At 38.6% G+C, this 16,415-nt stretch overlaps 1 protein-coding gene and 1 non-coding gene across 2 annotated transcripts in view; both read left to right on the top strand.

Annotated features, from left to right (window-relative positions):
* LOC124167628 (facilitated trehalose transporter Tret1-2 homolog) overlaps positions 1 to 16,415 on the top strand; it is a 551,764-nt gene that overhangs the window by 15,561 nt on the left and 519,788 nt on the right. The gene's annotated exons all lie outside the window — the stretch shown is intronic.
* Trnar-ccu lies at positions 14,552 to 14,624 on the top strand. Its single transcript has one exon. It is a non-coding gene; the product is annotated as a tRNA-Arg (tRNA).

Genomic DNA, 16,415 nt, shown 5'->3' with positions numbered 1-16,415 from the left:
CGACATGAATCAGAGGATAAAAATTTACATCCATTAACATGCACTCCACAAGAAGTATGTAACATATGACACTTAAGGTACCTAGGCAATAAATCCTAATTATGAAGACAATCTGCTCATATAGCGAGAACGTGCAAACAGTGTTGTTAGAAGCGCTAGGAATATTCAGAATCCTTCATTAAGGAATACATAAGTTAGTAAGCTACAGTACCTGTCATCTAGCCTATTTTTAAGTCCTAACGCTGCCGTAATAGTATCGTATCTATCACAGAACAAGCGACATTCTTAATCTATCTGTTTTACTGTCTCTCTTACTGTGGCGTAGCGAGGGAGGGTCCGGGGGGTCTACACCCCTCCCCCAGAAAAAAAGAAGCACACCTACTTTTCATCACAACAGAAAACCGAATATTGAAAAATCATGCATTCATGGCTATGACAAAATTCCTGGTTACGACACTGCACTCTTACTTAATTTTTATGAGCTGAACTACCATAGTATGTTGCCGTTCGTGAGATGCGCCTAACTTTAGGAAAATAACGTAGGAAAATAAACTGGTTTTTAATTTTCGCAGTAGGTTTAGTCCAGTTTTCAATCTACGGTCTGACAGTGTAGATAGCTTATGGGGTAATAGGTAGATGTAGTTTCCAAAATTGTCGGTGGTAATGTATATGCTCCCAACCTATTGCGGATTGTTGTTGTGAGGATGTTCTACTGACCACAACCGCATGAAAATCAATTGCCGTGACTAAACCTTTTTCCTTGCTGATGAAGACTGGCTGAAATAGGCGTCCAATCTACTTGATTGACGACAGCGGTGATGATTAGTTTTACGAACGACACTCTGCTGGAAGTGAGAGAGATCGTTGGCATGCGGACACTCAACAGGCGCCTCTTGACACCACATTATGGCTGGTTCGTTTTATACGCTTTTCACCGACAGCTGAACGAATATTTTGGGCCATGAGTAATGCAATTGATCTTCGACCCGCCTCTCAGGGACAGCTGTAACCATGGGCATAAATATGGAACGGACCGCTCATCCGATTCGTATACTAGAATCATGCAGGCTGGCACGTCGACTGCGACTACTATAGTTCTTGATTTGTGCATCCAAAACAACAAGAACGTTGCGGAGCAAGCAAATATATACTAAACCTTTTAGATAAATTCAAGAGCAGTGTCTTTTCTAACGAAGTCAGCCATATCTTGCGGACGCCAACGTACTTCGGAAGATCAGGTCACATAAATAAAATAAGAGAGATAGACTGTAGAACAGACAGATTCAGAATGTCTTTTTTTTGTATGATCAATAAGAGATTATAACGGCAGCGATAAAACTCATAAATAGATTAGATGACTTGTAGAGTAGCTTACAAACTTATATATACCTTTATACATGCTTCAGAATTGATGATGTCTCCATTCTATTCGGGTTTTCACCGCGTGCGCTGTATTTAAGTGACAACAGTTTCGCTGACATTGCAGTCAGCGTCTTCAGGTCGAAGGTGAGGAAACTCAGAATTTTTTTTCGACCCTACATGCTTCAGAATTGTATAATTATTTCTAAAAGCATGTGATACCATAATTTGTTAGCATGCGTGACGTTTTATGGACCGTGTGGTGTTCATGTGGGAATCCAATTGCATGCTGCATGCTGGTGATTGATCACCCCCTGCCAAACACCCTAAAAGTGGCTCGCAGGGTATTATGTAGATGTAGATTGGTGACTAACTTAAATTCAGTTGCGGATTCAGCATTAAAGTTGGGGGGAGGGTGTCATGACCTACAGGCGGGGAGTTTGGAATATCCTCCAGAGATATTTTTTTAAATACCCATTTTTTTAAAGCATTTTAGAGCCTAAAAGTTCACCTTTATTCCTCAAAACAGTTGAAATTAAACAATTTTAGACATTTAAGGATTTTAAAATTGAGAATAAATAAATTGCCAACTTTAAGTTTAAAATAATTATCGATTATTAATGTTTCATGCAACAGATAATTTTGGGACTTCTAGCCGTATATTTGCAAATAAACTCCCTTTACTTTTTTACAAGGATGCATAAAACGTTAAGATAATGAAAATTAAATTTTCTTGATAAAATACGGGTGGGGGTCATGGCCTCTGCGACCCTCCCCCACCTAAATCCGCCACTGCTCAAATGGGAAAACCCATTTGTGAGTACCTGAATATAATGCGTTTAAGCCGTAATATAAACCGTGATTCTTCTCATTTGTGTATAACTAAATTTTGTGTTTGGTGATGGGATCAATCTAAAGATTGCATTAAAATGTACTGCAACGCTGGGCAGGCGTGTTCCTGGTGTAATTAGGATGAAGATGTGAGGAAATAAAGATATTCACTCCATTGTAATTGAAGAAACAATGCAAGGTCTGCCTTAAAACGTTTACTCAATCTACCAATTGTTCTGTCTTTTTTACATCATTATTAGAGATGCGTGAAAATCGCAAATGCGGTATAGATGCGATGTGCTCAACTAAATGCGACATAGATGCGATGACTGGACTTCTATGATGTTTTTACGCAAATTTACTTTTTCGACGGCAAAATTCGTACATTTTGTGCCGAGCACAGTTAAAATGCTCCACCGACACACACCGCTTAAAGAATGTGAGCGACTGGCTGCTGCTAGTTGGCTGGTACTCTAACCACAAGTGGGAGCGGACAAGCTACACCTCCGCTACTACATGTCTTATTCCTTGATTTTTTATTGTTCTACAAGATAATTATTCAAAATATTCTGTATTTCGTCATATAACTGTGTTTCACTACATTTTATCGTCATCTACCTCATTATGAAAATAAAAAAATAGACGCTACAAAATGCGATAAACTGTTATTGGAAGTACGATAAAATAAAAATGAAAGTGCGATTTTCACGTATCTCTAATCATTATATAGTCTTCCCTTGATTGCTATGGTAACTGCAGCTATTTCTTCTCTCAATTTAACTATATGCAAAAACGCGCATTGTGACTGTGCAGTAGGAAAAAGGTGATGCCAATATATAAACCCCAATTAATACTGTCTTGTGAAATAAAAAAGTTATCCACTGAAATCCTTATCAGTAGTTATTTTAGAATCTTAATGCTTCTCCTCGTTCGTGAGTATTACATTTAATTGAAATAATCTTTCCAATTGAAATAAATTGCAAGATATTACACACTGACGTTGTAATTATAATGCATTTTACATGATGCTGAAGATATTTTGAGGGAGCCTAATTATCATGATGGAATTAAGATTTGATTAGGGAAATAGACTGTAGAACCTATAGATATAAGATTTTTTCTCCGCATACAGTTAGCGACCTCAAATATCTGCAATAGCTATTGGATAGCTTGACTCGGAATTGGTAAAATGGTCTCTGCATGTATAGTTAATAACTTATTATATTTGTGAATACTGACTCTCTGCATTAATTTCTGGCATGTTATAATGCATTCATTAATCACTTACTACGCTAACTTTTCGTTTTCTATTACGAACTAGTTGTTTTATTTGCATGGTAACTTGCTCGTTTCCTTAGCACTCTCCTAGTTTCTGATATGACCGTTATGAAAATTATTAAATTCATCATCTTTTGTCTGAAAATAATGTCATATGTTAGGAAGGAATCCAATGGAAAGCGAAAAATCTCTTATGGTATTTATATGATAGATGAAAGTTCGATATTACATGGCTACTTAATGAATGTGAATAAATTGGCAACTTGGATTTATAAGGCTCTTTGATTTTTCGTTCTGTTGTGCCTCGCAATTTTTAGTCTGGTATTCAATTGAAAAATAAATGCATAAGTACATTTCTGGTATTTTATGAAGTTTAAATTACATATGCGATGTACAAGATTGAATGAACTGATTTCGAATGTTCTCATTTTATCCGAATGGTCTTTTTTAGCCTTCGTGATTCTCTAAAATCACGATTATTCTCCTTTTGGAGGGAGATCTCGCGCGCAGTGGCCCCATGTTCAGCCTTTTAATTTCCCGGGAATCAATTTTATCCATCGCCGGTTGCAGAGTGTATAGGAGAATTGGATCGGTGCCAGGACACGGGTCGGGCTGACTGTGCGCTATGGTAATCGATGGCACGTGTGATGGTTTAATAACTCCTCTTGGTCGCCTGCCCGAAAATCCCGCGGTCAATATTACTCTTGATCTTGCATCTGGTTCATGCCTTTGCCACGGCTCCTGCCGCTAGGCGGACGAAGTTCAAGGCGAACGAATACTTATATCCGTTACGGTCTCCGTATACTTATGAACAGTGGCGCAGCAAGGGGGGGTGTTTTGGGGGATTAAAACCCCCCCCCCAGAGCTCAGACAATTTTTTTAAGTTAATTTTATTTTATTTATTTAGATTAATATTACTTGTAGAATAGTGTAAGTACTATTAAAATATCCCTCAGAAGGCCGTAAAACTCACCATTTTTCACCATTTATCTTAATTTTTTCCGGCGGAGGGCCCTCGCACCTCCCGCTTACCCTGGCAGGTATACCATACCCCCAGACACCCCAGTATTAGTTGCGCCTGAAACCTCCCCTAACCTTAATTCCTAGCTGCGCCCCTGCTTATGAATGATATTCAAGATATTTGAGAGGGCCTAATGATCAGTGGCGGATGCATATGGGTGGCGCAGGGGGCGCGCGCCCCCTTGCGGGTCCGCCCAAGTTGCCCACCATTGTAGAACCGCAATTGTAACTTTTTTATATCATACGATGGCATTGTCTCACATGTGTGTATAATCATCTAAAATAAAAATTTCTTAAACTTTGCATCTATTATGATTATTTTTCATTACGATAAAATGTAAAGGTAGCTCAAGATGTCTTTTGCGCCCTCCCCCTTGAGTGTTTTGTATATCCGTTATTGCTAATTATTGTAGTTACTTTGGTGAGAACCCGTACTCTTGGAATAAAAAAATACTCAGTGAAAACTGAAGATAATATAACGAAAAAATATAATAATACATTTGTCACTAATCTAACAATAATTTCGGAAACTAACTAGCTATCATTTCGATCGGGCAAAAAAGGTTTAACCAGCGAACAACTAGCCACCGAGACGATAGTCATGGCATATTCGTTAGCGCTTTCTATTACTAACCAGTAGTTTTACTTGCATCGCACGCACGCAAAGTATTTCACTTATTTTCTTGTCAATAGTTCTCAGCCATTGGCTGTCTACTACTTATTTCATTTTTTGTTGTTTCTGGCTAATTTTTAGTAATGGCATGTCTGGTAGTGAGATTTAGGGGGAAGGGATGTGGGGATGGAAGAAAGGCGTTTTGGGGACGTTGTGTTTAGTTTTTCCAGGTAGATTGTAATCCCAGAGGTGTGAGAAAAGTTCGTTAGCGGTCAGTGGCAGTGATTTTGCAACTTTATGGAGAGAGCTTTTTAGACAGTGAGTACGGGAGTGAATTTCAGATCTTTGCGAAGGTTTTTATTGCTGATGAACCACGGAGCGCTGACTATTCTGCGAACAATTACGTTTTCAGTTGTTTGTATTAATTGCATGGTAGCATGTTTGAGCCCTTAGCACTCTCCTCAGTCTGTAAAAAAAGGAAGACAACCGAGTTTGGAGAGCTTTATCGTCTAAACTAAGCGATAAAATTTAATGTAAGAAAAAGCAAACGATAGAGAATTTATTTCTACTTTGGATCATTTACTTTTGAAATAATTTGGTCCCATATGAACCACTCCCGGTGCGGGCGAGATTTTTTTGTACCAGGATTTGTTGAACAATAAATTGAAACTTTATAACTACATGAATGATTACGGAGGCTTCCGCGGTGAGTTGATTGGTGATGGTTTTCCGGGTTTACATCGCGTTGATTCGTGTTTTGCGGACTACTACTCTTGAAAATATCCTCCCCGTAGAGGTGGATTACATTATTACGGAGGCTTCCGCGGTGAGTTGATTGGTGATGGTTTTCCGGGTTTACACCGCGTTGATTCATGTCAATCCAATCAACTCACCGCGGAAGCCTCCGTAATAATTTAATCCACCTCTACGGGGAGGATATTTTCAAGAGTAGTAGTCCGCAAAACATGAATCAACGCGGTGTAAACCCGGAAAACCATCACCAACTACATGAATGTCCAATTTTCAACAAAATTTACTCTAAACGCATGTTTCTGAGCCTAATGCTTCACCATAACCTATTACTAACAGTCTCATCAAATCGAAAATCAATTTGTAACTCTTATGCACTTGGAACTTCGGCTGTAGTTACATTCTACGGATGAAGTTTTCCGGTGTGCTCCTTTTTTTAGATGCTTACATCTTCATTCTTTGAAAGCTGACTGAGATTGGAGTCCCATTTCGACGAGATGCTTGTAAATGGCTTCTCTGGGGGTAATTATCGATTACGGAGTGGGAGCTACTAGCTTTCCAACTACCTCACTAATGACTGGGTAAACTGAGAGTCTTAAAAGTCACTTTAATCGGTGGAAGTTTCGTATCGCCTTCCTCTTTTTCTTCCTTTTAGAGGAAAGAGGATTACTTCGTTTTCGTCTTCTAGATACCATTCAAGTTACCTCAGGCCTCAGGTGCACCCCAAGGAAGTGTTATAGGTCCTCATTTGTTCCTTCTTTACATTAATGGTTTTTTTTAACTTTTTATGATATTTCTTGGACACAGTTATTATTTCAGTAACACAACATCAATAAATATGTACAAATAAATAAAAGCGAACAAACTAAGTATAAATCCACCAATTTATTTTTGTGGTACAACTAGTTTCGACGCAGCAGCGTCATCATCAGGTACCTTTATTTCGGCGTCACCATCAGGTACCTGATGATGACGCCGCTGCGTCGAAACTAGTTGTACCACAAAAATAAATTGGTAGATTTATACATAGTTTGTTCGCTTTTATTTATTAGAATGAACCTCCACAAAGTTGAGCCTGTTACGATAGAAATATGTACAAAGTTAAGAGCCCTGAGGATGATTTAAAATAAATCTAAACATTGGCTATAACTTGGTTTCAATTGACCTAAACTCCAAGAAATATCATAAAAAGTTATTAAAAAAGGTCAAGAATAGAAGAGGAAAAGTAGTAATAATACTAATTATTAATGGTATTACCACAGTGGTAACGAGCAAAATACCCCTCTTCTCAGATGGTGTAGTTGTGTACAGAAAAATTTCTGTTCTCTCACCCAGTCAGAGATTCGCCTGAGAAGAAGATGGTTTGGTGGTGTAACTGGTAACATTACTGACTGGAAATCGCGAGATCCGGGATCGAATCCCGGGTAATCCAATTGATTTTTTTTTTAATCGGGAATTTCATCCTTGGTGTATGTACAGAAAAATGTGTGGGATTTACGATACACTGGCCTTAGAAAAGGACCTCGCTGCCATAAAATAATGATGCAGTATGAAATATGAATAAAATCTTGAAAAATAAATGGCGATGGATTTTGACAAGATAATATCTTTTCAAGTAGTGGTTACACCACTTAAAGGATCCGACTGCGGAATGCCGAAAATACTTAGGGGTCACCATTACTCTAGATTTCTCGTGGGGTAAACATACGTGAAGTATGTAGAAAAGCCAGTAGTAAACTTGGATTAGCAAAAAGAATTCTCGGTGAATGCTATAGCTGGGCGAAAGAAAGAAGCTGACTCCAGTAAAGCCTCACTTAATGAGTGCTGCTAGCGTAAGGGATCTTATGAAGAAATAATATCTTAAATCAATAGATTACAGCGCATGACGGCCGGATTCGCGATAATTTGGAGCGATAAAAAGTGCATCGTTTCCAATATGTCAGGCAAGTTAGAATAGAAATATTTACCGTAGGGTAGAGCAAAGTATAGGTTAAAATTTCCAAGTAAATTTGGGGAAGATTTTTTTCTTCGATAGCATGAACAACATACGAGGGAGATTTTTTTTCGACCTCCGATGGCTCAGCAAAAACACCATACAAGCGACAGGCGGGTACTGCGCAGGTGGGACATTTGATCATTACCCATCGGAGGTGGAAAGAAAAATGTCCTCGCATATCCTACGTTTACCGTCGTTCTATGATAGACGTGATCAAAAGAAGAAAATTAAGGAAATAAACTGCAACACAGAGAGAAATTTTCAATGTCCTTCTTTCCTCGTATTATTATGGATAGCAACGTTGTCTCCATAGATAAAATTAATGCCGTCACGCTCCAGGACGACTCATTGCATATTTTTATTTCCCCCATGTAATAACCTAGCATGGATGTGCTAGGTTATTACATGGGGGAACGAGGGACGAAACGACTTCCGTATCATATTGAAAGAAATCCTTGCAATATTCCACGATTTAAAACTTTTATGCCCGACCTAGGTTTTGATATTACTGCTCAATCATCTTGAATCCTCTTACTCCTATCTTTCTTCCTGAGGTCCTGGCGAGAAATGCGGAGTGTATTTTAATAAAATGTATTAACTACGAACAAAAATACAAAGCTATTCTATTACATATACATATGCGTTTATTTTAAATTGATGAGGTTAAATATGTTAATATTAACAAAATATTGTCATGTTTACTGAAATAAGTTATAGAAATGTAATAAGTTATTGAAAATTAAATAGTGGACAACGTAAGAGCCGATATATTGCCGGCCTCGGTGGCGGCGGGGTAAAGTCCTCGCATGCCAAACCGAAGATCGCGGGTTCGAGTCCCGCCTGGGTAACTTACCCCTATCCAGGGCATGATTGTTTGTGATTGTTAAATGTTATCAACCCCGATGTAAAGGCCGAACAGTGCTGTTTTCGGTGGTGTGTGAAATAAATAAAAAATGAAACAAAGAAAAATATCGGCCCACAGCACTAAAAAGGTTATGGTATAATATGGTAATGTTTTCAGGGCACAAAAAGGAACCATTTTCTACCTTGAAGATGATGTTGCGACATCAAAATGTAGCTCGGGAATAATAGTTTATAATCGTGGAAAGTTGCTAGTGTTTTTTGCAGTGTGGAAAAAATTCCACTCCATCAAGCTTAGTTCTTCTGATTTCACTTCCGAATCGCTCCGTCCTGAATCTTTTTTTGTACTTTGTTTCTAAGTTTTTTTTTCTCTGATACTCCTTGAGCTTTTTCGAAGCATCTTTCCTTGACTCCTCATCCTTTAACTTGGTTCAACCCACTCGCCAATTTAAAAAAGTCAGCTCCGGCGCGTGGGTTTTCTTTCTCCCGGGAGGTCCAGGCGAAGGGGCCGGTCCTTTCTGGACCAGCCTTCCCTCCAACGTCCAACCCCCCTTTTCAATCTGCGCTAAGTGCCTCCGTCCGACCCGAAATAATTAGGACTATCCGTGAGCCGAGGCCGGGATTTTCGGCGCGAATCTCCACTGGACAGGCGCGGGCGAATTAAGGCGTTGAGACGTAACCCATTTGAGCTTTTCTTTTCCTCTCCCCGAGTCTGTACACGGGCCGTGTCAGCTGATTGTTTGATCTTCAACCGATCTCCTCATCCACATCTACATTCTACCCCGCAAACCGCCTCAAGGGGGTGTGGCGGGGAGTGTTAGGACACCAGCCGTTTACAAATTCCTTCGGGCTACATGAGCCCGTCCTCCATGATGGATGGCAATTGCGATAAATTGGCATTAATGCCAGGGTACTTTGCTCACTACCCCGTACGAGTTAATGCCTGTTTTCATGAACAATTTTTATGAACCGGAACATGTAGAAATGCATGAACTTAATTAGAAAAGGTTCTATTATCTCTTCATGCATCCGCATAAGTTGGATTAAACGGTGCATTTTCGTGTTCATCCGCGCGTTAACTAATATGGGTTAATGCATCGTGTATCCAGGCCTTTAGAAAAGGTTTTCGCTGAAACAATGAAATATGCATTATTAGCAATAATAGACACATTGTTACTTCTTACTACTTGCTGCTAATGTCGAGCCCTTCCATCACGTAGAAGTTTCAAGTTTCGATACAATAGTGCAGCACTTGGGAGTTGAATCTTGAAAAGTGTATTATGATCAATTTTTGGAAAAGGATATTTCTTCAAGAAGATACTATACTACTAACGGCAACCAACAATTGAATGCCGTGTTTGTAAAATACTCAGTGGCCATTTGCTCAGTCGACATTAGCCAAACATTGTCCAGCTGAAATTTTGAAACGTATCAGAAAAAATATAAAAAATGATAAAATTTTATGGATAACTTCATACAAAGAAGTGTTTTAACACTCTTAACGCACTGAATGCCAAATTTATTTTTACAAGAACATATGTAGAGTTTTCCATTAATCTTCGATCATATTAAATTAACTTGAGATAATATGACGTATTATTATCAAGAAAAAATTTCCTCCAGTCACATTTAAGATAGAAAAACATAAGAATAAATCGATTTCATTTTTAGGCTTATCGATAGAAGTCCCTATTTACCAATATAATTATATATTATTTTCCAATATAATTACATTCCAATATAATTATATTCAGAACTTGGCTCGACTAATGGCTAATTTCCTCAGAGCAGGCGGTCTCATGAACTGGGTTCACGATTATTTTTCCTATTATGCTGGCATATGCCTGATTGCTGACAATAAAATTCGATGACGACGTCATCGAGAAAAAAACTCGCTCCATCCATACCTTCTCTCTTCTGCGTATCTTCTCTCGAAGCTGCCTATCCTCATCTACCATATCCAGCACTTCGTCGTTCCTACTCCTGTCAGTCAACTTAACTTTCTTCATTCTTCTCCGTACCCACATCTCGAAATCCTTCCGTCTTTTGTCATCCTCCTTCCTCTAAGTGTGCACGTTTCCGCACCGTAAGGCGCTACACTCCAGATCATGTTCTTCGTTAGCCTTTTCTTAGAAATCTTACATAACGAACTTATCATAAGCTCTATAACCTATTCCAGGTCACGTTTTTCTTTCTTATTTAAAACACATTCAATGCAATCAAAAAATTGATTCATCCGCTATTACATTTTGCATCTACTTAATACCCTGCGAGCAACCTTTAGGGTGTTTGGCAGGGGGTGATCAATCACCAGCATGCAGTTGGATCACCACATGCACACCACACGGTCCAAAAAACGTCACTTATACTTACAAATTATACTACCACATGGTGTTAGAAATAACAATAACATTCAGAAACAAGCATTAAGTTTTACATAATTTAATAGGCTACACTGCAAGTCATCTAATCTATTTATGAGTTCTAACGCTGCCGTTATAATCTCTTATCGATCGTGGTAAAATATATTCTGCATCTGTGTGTTCTGCAGTCTATCTCTCTTATTTTATTTATTAATTTGAATTGCGATTTTATTTTTGGATTATATTTATTGTAGTTTGGTTACAGTTCATTATGAACACAAATTTTGGTTAGTCGTATAAAAAATAACGCCAACAGCAGACTACGAGTGGTGACGTAGGTACTCTCTGACCTACTCCTTTAGCTAAGTCCATATATACTTAATGACACTCCTGCAGCGTTCGCTCCCGGCCTTTATCTGATGGAACATACTCGGAACAAGTTGTGCCGCATACTTCGCCATAATCCCCGTTGCCCACGTACTCGCGGTTTCAAACCCGGGATATTTCCTTCCGTCCCGTACGAAGCCTCCCGCGGAGCGGAATCGCGGAATATCCGCGCGAAATGAAATAAGACACCGTCAAAGAGGACCCACGCTAACGAGGGGAGACTTTTCCCGCAAAAAAATGCCGCGACGGGGCGGTTAAATGGAAGGATTTTCCCTGCAAACGAACGGTCTTCATCGCACCGGACTAAAAGCGAGGATTGAAGGGACGAATCATGAATGGTATTACGCGCTACAGCGTTGCCGCATGTGCTTAACGCGGTGGTATCAAATAATCAGCAGGCATTGTTCGATCCCTGGCCATGGGAAAAAAGCTGTAATCCCTTGCTGGAATCAATTTCTTTTCTTTTACGCCGCTACGCAATACACCTACGTTTGTTCGGTGAAGTGTTCATGCCGAAATCTTAGGACTTACATCTACGTATTCTCATGCAAGCCACGTAGAGTTATTTGGCAGGAATAATGGGAATCTCTGTCGGACCGTAGATTGAAAAATAGACTAAACCTTTTAGATAAATTCAAGAGCAGTGTCTTTTCTGACGAAGGTAACCATATCTTACGGACGCCAACATACTACGGAAGATCAGATCATATAAATAAAATAAGAGAGATAGATTGTAGAACAGACAGATTCCGAATGTCATTTTTTCCACGATCAATAAGAGATTATAACGGCAGCAATAGAACTCGTAAATAGATTGCATGACTTGTAGTGTAGCCTACTAACATATGTAAAAATTAATGCATGTTTCTTAATTCAATTATTATTTCTAAAAGCATATAGTAGTATAGTTTGTTAGTATACGGGACGTTTTTTGGACGGTGTGGTGTGCATATGGGAGTCCAAATGCATGCTGCATGCTGGTGATTGATCACCCCCTGCCAAACACCCTAGAGGTGGCTCGTAGGGTATAATGTAGATATAGATGTAGATTAAGTGATCCATTAACATGCAACAAAGGATTAATTTACTTCTACTAAAATGCACCTCGCGTTATGTACACTACTTATGACACAATCTACTATATCCTACTTATAAAGGCAATCAATATATGAGGCTGGAACATGCTGTTAGAAATATTAGGAAAATTCATAAACATGCATCAAGAAATGCATAAATTATTAAGCTGAACTAACAGTGTACTAACCTATTTCTGAATCCTAACGCTGCCGTTATATCACTCATCTATCGTGGAAAAAAAAGACATTCTAAATTTATCTCTACTACATTATATCCCTGTAATTTAATTTTAATGATCTGATCTATCGTGTTATGTTGGCGATCGTAAGATGTGGTTAATCGGTAAAAACCTCTCGGCTAGTCTCAGGTGTAGATATGGTTTAAATTTGTTTTCGTTATTTACTCAATAGCCATTCCTAATAGCTGGATATGTTCATACCCTCATGATCTGCGTCTTCATATAGTAGGTTTTATTCATTTGAAATAACACCTAGACAGTATCAATTGCTGGAAAACAAAGTTTTCAAAAAAAATTCCATGCCACTCCAAATTTTAAAAAAGAAAAGCAATGGCGCCAAGGGTACTACAGTTTGACGTCCCGTCCGACGGACGAAGTGCTGCACTTTAAGTACCCTCCTCAAGTCATTCAACTAAGGCCTATTATCATTCTTTCAAAATAACCCTGTATAATTAATAATAATAATTATTGGCCGCCATTTTCCACTTATATAGTGGCCATAGATTAACTCCCGGTTATCGAAGGGCATAACAAATGCTATTATTGAATTCGAGTTCGAATTGTATCAAATTGATTGCTAAGTCGCCTCTTAAAACCATTTGTATAATGTTTCCCTGAACATGGGATTCCGCAAAGTATGGACTGTGGGTATTTAGGGCAAACACACGGGTCCTTGGAAAGCGCGCACTACGCGTGATTTGCTTGCATGAAAATCCGCATCTAAATTATTCTTTTTGCCTTGTACCACCCCAAAAAGCCGGTTACATTGAAAATAGGATTTATAAACTGGAGAGAGTACTAAACAGAAAGGATCTTCAGCGCCATCTAGAGTCGATTTAAGTAAGTAACACTGAGCTGTGAGAAATACGAGAAAGGTAAGCATCGTTAACGTAATGATGGCTAAATCACCGCGGCGGATACGTATATGGGGGCGTGGGTCCCCTGGGGGGTTGCCCGCATTTCCGAACATTGCAGAACCATAATTGTAACTTTTTTATCATACGATAGCATTGCCTTGTATATGCGAATAATCAGTTTAATTAAAACTGATTATACGCAAGCAAAATCTTAAATTTTGCTTGTAACTTGATTACTTTTCATTACGATAAAATTATAGGAGGCTCAAAATATCATTTGCACCACTTCCTTGAGTTATTTCTGTCTCCGTTAACGCAAAATCACTTGGATATTATGAAAATGAACAGGGTTACTGCTTTAAATAATAATAATAATAATAATACCATGTTTTCCTTTTATTTAAGTCATTTGTGTACTTAAATTACGTTACATATAATTGCAATGCGAAAAAAAACTTTATTTACATCTTCATATTTAATATTACATCTCATTATATAATGTTACATTTCATCTCAAATTTTTCAGTTTGAATTATGTTTACGTTCATCGTGTTTGTTTGTATTCATAGCTCACTGGTAGTTTCACTGATTGCCGCTCCGAGGCGTTGTTGACGAAACCAATTCAGGTAACCCCTCCCTTCCTTATGAACGAGTCGTAAAAATTAGCGATAAGTCATAGCGTCCCTCACTATTCTCCTTCCCAAACTCCGATCAAGAGGGTTTTTTAAATTTATTTTTCAGTACCCCACCTTCGTAGTACAAGTTATGGCGTTCACCGCCCGATAGGCGTCAGTGTGTGAAGAAATGTGTCTTTAGCAATCTTTAAGTGGAACGGATAGTTCTTTGCGCATTACTCTTGAAACTTGCTGTGATAAGACCGGTTGCGATCTAGAAACCGTTTCCGCTCTGCGGAGCGACGAAGCCCCAGTGGCCTAATGGATAAGGCATCGGTCTCCTAAACCGGGGATTGGGGGTTCGAGTCCCCCCTGGGGTAGTTGATTTTTTATTCCCCGATCGAAGTGTTATTGAATCCAGTTTTTGGGATGGGTTAATATTTTTATTATTTGGTAAATGCGTATCTGTAGAGTGACCTGAAGCAACGCCATGTGTGCGTGCATATATATCAGCAGTTAAAAGATTTATTTCCGTAAATCTCAAATGTACTCTTTGATTTTTGCAGATGTGGTGATGTTTTGTTCCCCAGCTTTTGCATGGTGATTGGATGATATTAATTATTTTTACCACACAAATTTTTCATTTCAACTAATATTTATTTAACTGAGTTAACATTTGCATAGATTAATTTTAGTCATTCGATGGAAAATAGCGTCGTTGCTATTGAAATTTCTTTTTGACCGTGATTTATGAACTTTCTGCTTGGCTATCGTCTCAGCGATTTTGTTTAATTCGTCTCAGTTTTAGCGTTTATGAATTAGTCCTATGTATGCTCCACAATTTACGTGATACTCACTTCATCGGCTTGTCAACATCTCTCACTTGATTATTTGTTAATAGAAAATAATTATAATTTTCCTTAGGTTTGAATTATGGACGTTTGTTAAAAGCCTTTCAATAATTAGGCGTACTACTTTCACTAATTATTTATCAAATTAATTTATACGCCACTGGTATTCTTTCAGAAGACGAGGAGGGTATTAATTCTTCAATTTATTAAGGATGCATAATAAAGGCAAGAACATTTGTAACGTGGACCCCGGTGTCAAAATATGGCGAGCATATGCTATCAGTACCCGAGACAATACCTAAGTCGCCAACCAACCTGTCATGCCATCTTTCTCTCTTCCTTCATCTATCACCAAAAGAAAGTAACACATAAATGTGAGTATAGAAGTCTATATTGCCAGATTTTCTAGAAAAAACGACCAGTAGTAGTTGGAAAACGTTGGGGCCACCCAAACCATGTCGCGAGGAATTATCCTTAAAGTTTTTATTTGTAATTCAGGCATTCATTTATTTTGATAAAAAGCCAGACTGCCTTAATAAGTAGGATATGGAACTACCGGTCAACTAGCCTATTTCTAAGTCCTAACTGCCTTAATAGGCAGTTAGTTGGAAAAGCGACATTCTAAATCAATTTTTTCCGCAGTCTTTCTATCATATTTTATTTTTATATAAGACACGGTCTCAGGCGTTACTTTGTGGAATTGTTTCATTATAGATCAAATAAAATAACTTTGTTTTATCCCACACTTCATTTTTTTTAATAGCACGACCCGGGTTTCAGCATCTAAGGCTATCATCAGGTGAATCCCGTGTTCAGGGAAAAATTATACAAATGGTTTTAAGAGGCGACTTAGCAATCAATTTGATACTATTTAAAATAAAGTGTGGAATAAAACAAAGTTATTTTATATAATCTATTTTATGTTTATGATCAGATCTACAGTATTATGTTGGCGTTCGTAAGATATGGCTAACTATGTATGTACATGTGCATACAAGTACCATTCGTGGTATCGCGTGCCCGCCCCTGGCCGAGGGAACAGGAAGTGAGCAACGCCTTTCGCAGTGTGTGGATTGCGTCGGTAACACGTCTCTGGTGGGGCCATACATATCCCACGCGAAACTCATTCAAGCTCCTCGTTCCGCTTAATACGAGAGAGCCCTCACTCCGTTTGTAATCTCGTTACGAGTCTTTGTGGGCGTTACGCCCGTGGGCTTTGGGACCTGAAGGGGGAAGGAGGAGGACATCCCACACCGCTTAAAAAAAAACCTTTCCTGGGGGTGTAACTGACGAATTTTTTTCGTTTCTCAACTGACCACT

The sequence above is a fragment of the Ischnura elegans genome, chromosome 11, assembly GCF_921293095.1.
Source record: "Ischnura elegans chromosome 11, ioIscEleg1.1, whole genome shotgun sequence".
NCBI lineage: Eukaryota > Metazoa > Arthropoda > Insecta > Odonata > Coenagrionidae > Ischnura > Ischnura elegans.
The sequence above is the reverse complement of the archived record's forward strand: the minus strand, read 5'-3'. Positions and strand labels throughout refer to the sequence as shown.